The following is an 11,823-nucleotide window of genomic DNA, read 5'->3' on the forward strand; positions in this document are numbered from 1 at the left end:
AAGGATTTGGGTGAAGCAAGTTATGTTCTAGGTGTCCAGATCATCAGGGATAGAAAGAACAGACTCTTAGCTCTATCTCAAGCAGCTTACATAGATAAAGTGCTTGAACATTTCTCAATGAAAAATTCCAAGAAATGGCGTCTATCGTCCCGCCATTGAATTCATCTTTCAAAGAAGCAGTCTCCCCAGACTCCTGACGAGGAAGATGCAATGAGAAAAGTTCCTTATGCATCTGCAGTTGAAAGTCTGATGTATGCCATGTTGTGTACTAGACCAGATATCTGCTATGCAGTGGGAGTAGTGAGCGGGTATCAGTCAAACCCAGGATCAAAACATTGGATAGCAGTTAAGCATATCCTGTAGTATTTAAGACGGACTAGGGATTATATGTTAGTCTACAAGAGTGGTGTTTTGAACCCTGTAGGCTACACCGATTCAGATTTTCAGACTGATGTCGATGACAGGAAGTCTACTTCTGGAACGGTGTTTACTCTTGGGGGTGGAGCTGTGATTTGGAGAAGCGTAAAGCAGTCTGCAATCTCATATTCCACCATGGAGGCTGAGTACATAGGCGCGTTAGAAGCAGCTAAGGAAATAGTCTGGCTAAAGAAGTTCTATTCAGATCTTGGTGTTATTCTAGAAATGGATAAACTGCTTGTGTTGTTTTGTGACAATACAGGAGTGATAGCGAACTCGAAAGAACCTTGAAGTCACAAGAGGAGTAAGCATATAGAAAGGAAGTATCACATTATTTGAGAATATGTGGCCAGGGGAGATGTGAAGGTTATGAAGATTGCAACTGAAGACAATCTTGCGGATCCGTTTACAAAGACACTATCAGAAGCTACATTTGATAAGCATATCAAGGAAATGGGATTAGTAGAATTAAGGCATTAGTTTCAATTAGTACAAGTGGGAGTTTGTTGGGGTTTTATGCCCTAATTAAAACCCAAATTCTTTGTAATCTCATTTTATTATCAATAAAAGAATAGAAATCATTTTTTGACTTGGTTAATCACTTTGCTCACATGTTTTATTTTCATGATTATTTGTTTAATATAAACTTCTATTAAATCTCGAGCATATAGCTAATCTTATTTATAGTGGCGTAATCACAGTGGAGTATAAATATGATTATATGTTCAAAATAAGTTAGTCCTAAGGTTAGTCAGTGCACCGGATTTACACTGACTTGCCAATCTACGATATGATCTACTTACACATTACAGTGTTATGTTCTTTCCAGAACATTAGCAAAGTAGATAAGATCGAATGTATTTGTTACATCAGACAGGACCGATATTGACAGTTGATAAGATAAGTAAACATACCGTTATTATCTATTCTAGTCATATCATATAGTTGACCATAGATCAATTCAATCTCAATTCTGAGTGGTTAGTATTCTAACTGATTGTATTATTTGAGTTCTTTAACTTGTTCATTACCAGCTTACCCTACGGACTAGCTCATACTTACATCTTGGGAACTCGGTAGTATAATTGAGTGGGAGTTTTAATCATAGATATGAACATATATAGCTTCTGATGAAGAAGTGAAATGATGGTTCCCTTTTAGTTTTGTTCAAGGTGTTAAATGATAGAGATCTCATTTCAGTAATTAAATTAGTTTACTGAAATATCATTTACAAGGAACTAAGTGTTTTAAGGATAAAATACAATGAGGGGGTAAAACAGTATTTTAGTCCTATCTCATTGTAGACCGTCCATAGAGGATTGAGTGACAATTATGGTTGTAACAATGGATAATTAATAGCGTATCTATATTTTTTATAGAGCGTTCTATGAATTCAAGAGTGCAATTCCGAGTCTATAGTGGAGTCACGAGGAATTAAGAAGTTAGTAAATTTTTTTGTTAGATTTATGATAACTTATTGGAGCTTAATTTCATAGGCCCATGGTCCCCATTGTACCTTGGATAAAATCATCTAGATAGTCTCAATTAATTGATTTAATCATCAATTATAATTATCAAAGTTGACCAGGTCAATTTCGGATAGTTTCACAGAGTTGTGTAATTTTGAGAAGAAAAGAGAAATTTTGGCAGATTTATTAATTAAGATAAATTTGTATCTAAATTAATAAATAAATTTAAATAAAGGTTCAAATTATAAATAATTAATTTGATAAATGATTTAAATAATTATTTAATTAATTAAATCAATAGAAAATAATACATGCCTTGATTTTAAGTCCAATGGACTTATAATAAAATGAGAAATTTCACGGGCCTATAGCCCATGATAATTTCGACCTAGGGCTTTAAAATAACTATTATTTTATTGATTTTTTAATTAAATTAAATGGCCTAATTGCGTCTATAAAAGGAGTGCTTAGAGAGAAGTCAAAACATAAGTCACAAGTCAGATTTTCTGATAGTTTTAGATTCTCTCTAAACACAAGTCATTTTCTAAGCCTCTTTATTATTTTCTCTTCTTCTCTCTATATCTATCTCATGTGTTGAGAATTGCCCACACTAGTCTAGGTGGTTCTAAGGATACATTGGAAGATTGTGAAAAAAATAGAAGATCGGTTCAGTTTCTTGATAATACTCTGCGACAGAGAAAATACAAGAGTTAGAGGAACTGAAGGAATGACTCTTTTATTCCGCTGCGTATACTGTAAGTATTCTATTTATTGTTTCTCTTTGTTGACTGTGTTTTTAGCCAACGACGTGAGAACGTCAATAACGACAAGCCTTCAAGAGAATGTAAACGACACAGACAGTTCAAACAAGAAAAGTAAATAACACACAAGATTTTTATAGTGGTTCAGCCCCGATAGTCGGTAATAGCCTAATCCACTTAGAGTTGTGATTATAGATCTGTACTCAAGATCAGATGGACTGAGCCAACTGAGTTTCTTCAGTACAGATTGCAAAAATACAAGAATTCTCTCAAATTTCAGCACTTTCTCTCTCTAGAATACTCAAACCCAAATTTCTCTCTCTAGAAAGAAGAAGCAGAAGAACCCCTCTCTAATCCCATAAGCCCTCTATTTATAGGCTTAGGGTCATACATACGGTATCCCCTAGAACCGGGATATTTTATTATATTTATTACCTTTAAATTACGAAGAAACATTCAAAATTCAAAATGTAACAAACCCCCCATTTGTGGAAGAATGAGAGATCCCCGCATATCTTGTTGAAGTTGTTTCTGGGAATCTTGACTTAGTCTCCTCTAGCTAGTTGATCCACCTCCTACTGACCACCCATGCAAGTGCTGGTCGAACATGTGCATGGTGGTAGGACAAACATTTGTTGGTCGGACGTGCATGGTGGTAGGACATGCACTTCTCTCCTCTAACATCACTCTCCTCTAGCATGCCATGTTTCTCCTCGGACCAAATCCTTGGGGTCTCCTAGGACCACCCTCTTGGGGTCTCCTAGGACCACTCTCTTGAGTTCTCCTCGGATGCACTCTCCTTAGCTCTCCTAGGATGCACTCTCCTTAGATCTCCTAGGATGCATTCTCCTTAGCCTCCCAGGATGCATTCTCCTTAGCCTCCTAGGATGCACTCTCCTTAGCCTCCTAGGATGCATTCTCCTTAGCCTCCTGGGATGCACTCTCCTTAGCTATGCATTCTCCTTAGCCTCCTAGGATGCACTCTCCTTAGTTTTCCTCGGACCAAGGTGCACTTGGCTTGGTTATGACATCTTTCAAGCAGTCCAAATTCTTCGTCAGTCTACCGGGTCACTTTATCACAACTCTGAGGAGTCAATGTATTTATTGACTATTAATGTGTCTTTTACTGACCATGTACTGCCATTTGTCACCTCTATTGCCACATCATTGATCTCCAATTTTTGGGTATAACACTCTTTGAATTCAATTTTAGAAACATATTTTAGGCTATCTCGTATTAATTTGTTTAATATTAGATATACATGAAAATAAATAAAGATCATGTATAAGCTAATCCAACACTGGCATGGTTTACAAATCATTGTGAGTGTTATGCTTATAGGCTATAAATAAAGTGTCCTTCATTCACTTTGATTTGTCCAAATATTAGTATTTTTTTTCTTATATAAGTGACTGATTTAACTCAATCTTACCCAATAGTTATATATTTTTTTTTTTGAGTTCATCAAATTTATATTAATATTTAACATATTATTTTGTTGACGCGGTTTCTCGCCAACAATGGATTAAGAAATCCGACAATAGAGATACTAGGCTTTTGTAAAACCGTAATTGAACAAATGCATCGATGGTGTTTCGATGCTCTTGCGATGCAATCATGAAAACTTGGTTTTTTGGGCCAAAACGATGATTTTTCGATGTAAAATCGATGATGTTTCGATGCTCTTGCAATGCAATCATGAAACTTAATTTTTGGCCAAAACTATATTTTTTCGATACAAAATCGGTGGTGTTTCGATGCTCTTGTGATGCAATTATGAAAACTTGTTTCTTGGTCAAAACGATGTTATTTCGATGCAAAATCGATGGTGTTTTGATTCAAAATCGATGATGTTTCGATGTTGTTGCGATGCAATCATTAAAACTTAACTTTTGGCCAAAATGATACTTTTTCGATGCAATTTTGATGCTCTACATTGAAATTTGACGAAAACTTTGGATGTTCATATTTTTTTACTCAAATGTCTATTTCAGATGATTTTTTTTTAATTTTGGCATTTTTTCGAGATCTACAAGATTAGAATGAGAGAGTGACAGAGTGACAGATGTTAGAGAAAATAAGAGTTCAGATTGAGAAATAAAATAAATGTTTAAATATTAGGGGTATTTTTGTCTAAAATAAATTAAAATTATTATATATTTGTGATAATAACTGATGTTTGCATATTAAAATTTTTTACTAAAGATTTGGTTATTATAGGAATGCGAGGGTTGATAATCACACAAAATGGATGTGAAGAATTAATTTGGGTTGGGTTGGCGTGATATAAATAAGGTTTATACTTTTTTAGATCTTGTGTTTTGTCTCATTACCTGTTTAGACCTTGTGTTTTGACAAGTGATTTTTTGGATCCTGTGTTTTCTAAAATAGTTCAAATAGACCCTTAAACCCGATTTTGATCAAAGTTTTTTGAACTAAAATTACAAATAATTCATCAAACTAAGAACTCAGAATAAAAATATAGTCATTCTGCATAAGAACTGTGTTGTTATACTCAATTTTTTGTTCATCAAAATCAAGTTTATGGGCCTATTTGAACAATTTTACAAAACACAAAGTTCAAAATATAATTTTTCAAAACACAGGGTCCAAATAAGTAATTAGTCAAAACACAAAATCTAAAAAAGTATAACCCCTGTAAATAATGAAGAGTTTGGATTTCATTATGATAGGTTACCCTTACACGCATTATAAATTTATTATCACACACTATTATTATTTATTGAATAAACGACTGGTTTCGACGGCGCTTCAGTCTATTATTTTCGGTTGCTTTCGCTTCACAGAGTTCAATTTTCAAATGGTTCTCTTCCCTTCGCTGTCAAAATTATTATGAAGGCAATTACAACACTACTGCCGCACACCTTACCAATACCATTGTGACTGTAGCCTCTAATAAATGAGAAATTAGACAAAATAATATACGCTTCAGTTTTTAAATTATTATTATTATTATTATTATCATCTATGTTTTGGGATAAAAATACTCATGAATTTATGGTGTGTAGAGTGAGAATATTTTGTTTGATTAACCACTGACTGTTGTTAATGAAACTTATCTTCCATAAAAAAAAAATGTTGTTTGGTTTTAAAAGGATGCTTGGAAAGATGCAGATAGTTTGGTAATGGCATTAGTTAATAATTTTTTTATGCACAATTTTTGAAATATTTCATTTTCATATTTTAAAATAAAGTTCAATATTAGTAATTTTTATTTTTAATAAATTGTTTTTAATTTGTTTGAAATTAGATATTTTCATAAAAGTGAATAGTTTTTTTTAAAAACAAAATCTTATAAAAGAGCACTTGAACGGAGAGCCTATTATGTGAAAATGTTTCTCGCAAGTTTCCTATTTTTTAGGCAATAAAATTCTTAATCTTATATTGGTACGAGAAGATTAAGATTGAAGAAAATAAATTTAAATAGTTTTCAGTAAAACAAATTTATATGAAATCTTTAGATTATATATTGTTAGTATAGTTCATTAGTATTATGAATGAATGTAATCTAAATTTGTATTGTTGATGTGGTAAGATATCTCAGTTAAGATGTTTTATATAATAAAATTATATAAAACTAGACCTGATATGTTATTAATACTTAGTTATATTGTTTCATCATAAAGTATTAATTAAACATATCAACAAATGGTCATATACAAATTGATCTAAATTTTGAAGTTACTATGAACTCATGTTTGTATTATTTGAGTCATTTGATTCACTTGTTATGGTTTGTATGTAATGATTACATTAATAGATGCTTTATTACAAAATACTAAGTAAATAAATTGTCTATAATTGCAAGAGTTCAATCTCATAATTTTAGTGGAATAATATTGAGAATATTAAATAAAGTTATTATATTCAAGAGTTTTAATTAATAACTTAAATTCATTAGAGCTTTGAATTATAGGTCCAAAGATCTCGTTAGAGGCTCTATCAACACTGTTCAAGGTAAGAGTTGAAATATGACTAAAATTTGGAAATGACATATTTGTAAGAAAATTATTATTCGAGTAAATATGTAATTATATGATAATTGAGATTAATTAATTAATTATTAATTTTTGAAATTATTAAGAAAATAATTAATTTTGAATTAATTATGCTCTCTTTATTTAAATGTGAAAGATAAATATAATAATTCAAATTAATTTGAATTGGTTCAAATATTTATTCAAATGATTAATTATTAAATATAATTAATTATTTGATAAGAGTGGTTATCGGTTATTAGATACTTTATGAAATATTATTTTTGAATAAATGAATTATTAAATATAATTAATAAATAAAAATAGTTAAGACACATGTCATGAGATTGACATGTGTCACACGCCAATCGCCGTAAGTGAGTGCATGACTCAGCCTTGGGTTGTTTTATTTATTTAAATATTAAATTAATAATTATAATGTTTTAAATTTAATTTAATTCATCAGTATAAATAATAAGTTAGAAAAACATTATAGCAGTTTTTCTCATATTTTTCCCAGAGAGAAAAAAGTATCATATTATTTTCTCTAACCTCAAAACCTATTTTCTCAAAGCCTATAATAAGATCTCATGTGTTGACAACATCTTGCTAATCACAAAAATCACCCATAGTTTCTCTACATGCCTACTGTGGGATCTCATTTATATAAGTCTATATGCAGACTTCCTATTACACAAAATAATATACAATAGAAAACATAAATACATCCATAGAAGTGATTTTCATACAGAGATTAGTAAATACAATAATAGAACCATTAATTAGAGCACTTACAAGATGTGTGGCGGAACAATAAATACACCCTTTGGATTCCTTAACCTTTTGTCATTGTTAAATGCTAGGTATTGCAAGGAATCCAAATTGTTTTGGAACAAGACCACAGTCTTCCAAGTCTTTCTCTAAAACAATCTAGTGTTTGTGTGGGTAAGTCTCAACACATGATAAGAGAATTCCTAGAGAGAAAACTAAGAGAGAGTGGGCGGCTAGGTATAGAATATTAGTAGTGCATTTTTACCTTGTCAAATTCAGCTTTTTTAATGCATTCTATAACACTAGTACATAAAGACAATTAGCCAGGACATAAAATACGTGTTAGTTTCCCATTTTATTTTAATTTTTGAATAATTATAATTAATTGAATACTTGTCAAAAGTAACAAATTATAATTTTGGCCTTTATTTAATTCATTTTATTAATATTAATACCAATTTATCAATATTAACAAAATTGTCCTAATTGGCCATAATACTCTCTTTATGAGACTTTGCAATAAAAACCTTAAAGTTTCTTCTATTTCTTTTCTCACAAAATATCAACAAATAATTTAGCATTATTTATTTTCATTGACCTAGTCAATATGATATTGTTATCCCAAAATTTGAAAAGGATGATGTGGCAGTAAAATTGACACATGGCATGGATCAGTTGGGTGATCTGGCTTAGCAGTAGCCCAATGCATCAGTGAAAATTTTGGACTGCATGAGAGATGACATGGTCAAGCCATATACACCCGAGGAGAGTACTTGGGCTGAAGGGTGCTTGGCTCGGACCCTTGTCCGAGAAGCTCAAGTGTTTGGTTCAAACTCAAGTCTAAGGAGCTTAAAGGATGGGTTTGGACTTTGGCTCAAGGGACAAAAGCAGCAGGTCCGATCGGACCTTAGCTTGAGGAGCCCCTGAGTACTTGGCTCGGACCTATCCGAGGAGAGCCTCCCAAGTGTTTGGCTCGGATGTGTCCGAGGTAAGCCTCCCAAGTGTTTGGCTCGGACGTGTCCAAGGTAAGCTTCCTAGGTGGTTGGCTCGAACCTATCCGAGGAGAGCCTCCCAAGTGTTTGGCTTGGACGTGTCCGAGGTAAGCCTCCCAAGTGTTTGGCTCGGACCTATCCGAGGTGAGATGCCAAAGGAAGTTGCCTCGGACTTGTCCGAGGTGAGATGCCAAGGAGAGTGGCTCGGACCACCTTGGTCCGAGGAGAAGGCCACACAAGGTCTGATCGGACCTTAGTTGGAGGAGGTTGGCTCGAAGTTATCCGAGGTAAGAAGCCAAGAAGATTGCCTCGGACCTATCCGAGGTGAGAGGCCAAGGAAGTTGGCTCGGACCACCTTGGTCCGAGGAGAGCCAAGCATGTATCACCTTGAGCCAAGGAAAGCTTGGAGGAGTATATTTGACCAATACTTGCATGTAATCAACATGCATGTGTTTAACCAGGAGACTACGTCAAGATCCCCGGAACGACTTCAGCAAGAATCGGTCTGGGCACCCGGGAATCTCTCATTCCTCACTCAAATTGAGGAATCGGTTGTATTTTAAATATTTCTTGTAATTTAAATATAATATGAATAATAAAATATCCCTATCTAAAAGGGATATCAGTTGAGGATCCCAGGCCTATAAATAGAGGGTTGCTGGGATCGTAAAATGACTTTTGGCAAATTGAGAATTAATCTGTGTTCTAGAGAGAGAAAGTGTGTTTTTCTTGAGAGAATCCCTTTTTTGTATTCTGGAATATTTACATTTAAGAAACTCAGTTGACACTGGTTCATTTGATCTTGAGTGTGAATACAGTAATAAAATCTCTAAGTGGATTAGGCTATTACCGACTATCGGGGCTGAACCACTATAAAATCTCGTGTTATTTACTTTCATTGATTAAACTGTCTGTTTTCGTTTACATTCTCTTGAAGGCTTGTCGTTATTGACGTTCTCACGTCGTTGACTAAAAACACAGTCAACATTTTGGTGCTTTCATTGAGAGCCTGAAGAGAAGACAGACAGTCCCTGAAGCTATATGGCGCCTAAGAACACTAATGCGGCCTCCAAGAGGGCAAGCACCTCTAAGGAGCATGCTAGATCAGAGGGTCCCAGCATTCAAGATCGTGAGATTGAGCCTAGAGTTGTGCTTGAGGATGTAGCTCCAGAAGTTGAAGAGCTCCAGGAGACCATGAGCGCATTCCAGGAGGAGCTGGCTCAGTTCAATGCTAGGCAGGAGGCCTTTGCTGAGGAAATGGCCAGGCAGAAACGGGAGATGGACGCTATGAGCGAGGAGATCCGTCGACAGCAGGAGAAGGCTGACAGGCGACATCGCGAAGCTGCACTCGCTCTGGAGGCAGCTACGCAACTGACCAGAGCCAATGTTCAGACTGCACCTGGGGTGATACCCACCCCAGAGGCAAGGACCACAAAAGCTGGTCGTAAGAAAACTGATAGACCAGGTAGGGATGGTGATAACCCACCTGGTCATGAAGAGGAGGGAGTCCGATCGGGCACTGCCTCAACCCAGAGGGGAAACTCTAAGACCCCCTCAAGGAGCCACAGATCAGAGACTTCCAGGTCAGGGAGTCATAGGTCAGGCAGTAAGAAAACACGTTCTGAGCAGGAGCACAATAAAGCTCCTTGTGGCAAAGAGACTTCCCACTTCAAGGATGGACATGGGCGTGATGAAGCTGACAGTCACCACACCAACCAGTCGAAGGAGAAGAATAATAACCGACGAGGAGGAGAAGATCAACCAGTTCAAACAGGAAAGCCACCACGACATCCCAACCAGCGTAATGGCAAGGAGCACGCTCCACCTAGCAGACCTTCCGAGAAGACTCGGAGTACGGTGTTCGACCGGTTGGGAAAGAACACTGCTCAGAAGGACCTGAGGGATGTCATTGATGATAGAAGGAGGACCGTTCTGGTCGAAGGGCAGGAGCCAATCCGTCCTACCAGTCGAGTGGAGATACTCGATGAAGGTGTGCCGGCCGGACAGGAGTGCCCGACCAGGCGGTCCCGAGAGTGCGTCCCCAGCAGTGGTCCCGGGCATCCAAGCCCAGCTTGATGCTTTGACTGCGGCAGTCCAAAGTTTGTCAAAACAACCAGTTATTGATTCGGTAGACCACAGAAGTGGTAGCCCTTTCTGTGCTAGAATAAGAGCAGCCCAACCACCAAGGAAATACAAAGCACTGGTATTGCCAGTTTATACAGAAAAGGCAGACCCGGTAAGACACGTTGGAAAGTTTGAAGATCAGATGGAGCTGCTTGGGGTGAGTGATGACTACCGCTGTAGAGTCTTCCCCACCACATTATCAGACACTGCCCAGGAGTGGTACTGGAAGTTCAAACCAGACTCCATCACCTCTTGGGAGAGCTTTAGGAAGGAGTTCTGCAGGCAGTTCAGTACCGCCCGAACCCCTCCTGTTTATGCCAACCACTTAGTGGATATTAGGCAGGGTAAAGATGAGTCTCTCAAGAACTACATTCAAAGGTTTATGAGAGAAGCTAACCGAGCTACCGCGGTTGGAGATGAAGGGAAAATGGTTGCAATCTCCTCCGGTATTATTTATCGAAGTCCTTTATGGGATAGCATCCACCGCCATCCAATTTCAACTTTACAGCAGTTTTTGGACCGGGCAGATAAGTACATGAAGTTAGATGATGCTATTGAGAAAGGAGAGAATGGGTTGAACAGTCCAAGTGGATCAGGTGATACTCCGAAGGATAGCGGAAATGATCAAGGTGGTAGTAAGAAACGTGGGAATAACGGGTCTGACCGCCACAGTGAGAAAAAGGATAAGTCAGGATCAAATGACAAGCCAACGAAGTATGAACCTCGATTCACCAACTACACCACTCTTTCGACGACCCGAGCAGAGATCTATCTAGCTAGTCATCAGGAGGTCCCTTACCGGAGACCCCCACCAATCAAGAAGGAGATGAGTAAGAGGGATAAGAACAAGTTCTGTCGTTTCCATGGAGACTATGGTCACGACACGAATGAGTGTAATCACCTTAAGGATGAGATAGAGTTTCTCCTCCGGTCGGGGAAATTAAAAACGTACAGAGCAGAGAAGACCCAGGGAGAGGGGAGCAACAATAATCCTGGGTTCAAGCGGCAACGGTCCCCACCTTTGCAACCTGAACCTGTGGACTTCACACTAGATACTATATGTGGAGGACCACATCTTGCTGGGGATAGCAACAAGGCGTCAGAGAGGTATGCTCGCACCCTTCGTCATGAGTTGGGTGCGGCATCCACCTCCGAGGTTATGACGGTGGAGAAGCGACCATCCAAGAACCCAAGGTATGAAAGTGAGTCCCTCACTTTCACTGAAGAAGATGCTAAACACGTGAGGTATCCTCGCAATGACCCTCTTGTTGTGACAGTCCAAATAGCTAA

Source organism: Humulus lupulus, chromosome 5 (assembly GCF_963169125.1).
Source record: "Humulus lupulus chromosome 5, drHumLupu1.1, whole genome shotgun sequence".
NCBI lineage: Eukaryota > Viridiplantae > Streptophyta > Magnoliopsida > Rosales > Cannabaceae > Humulus > Humulus lupulus.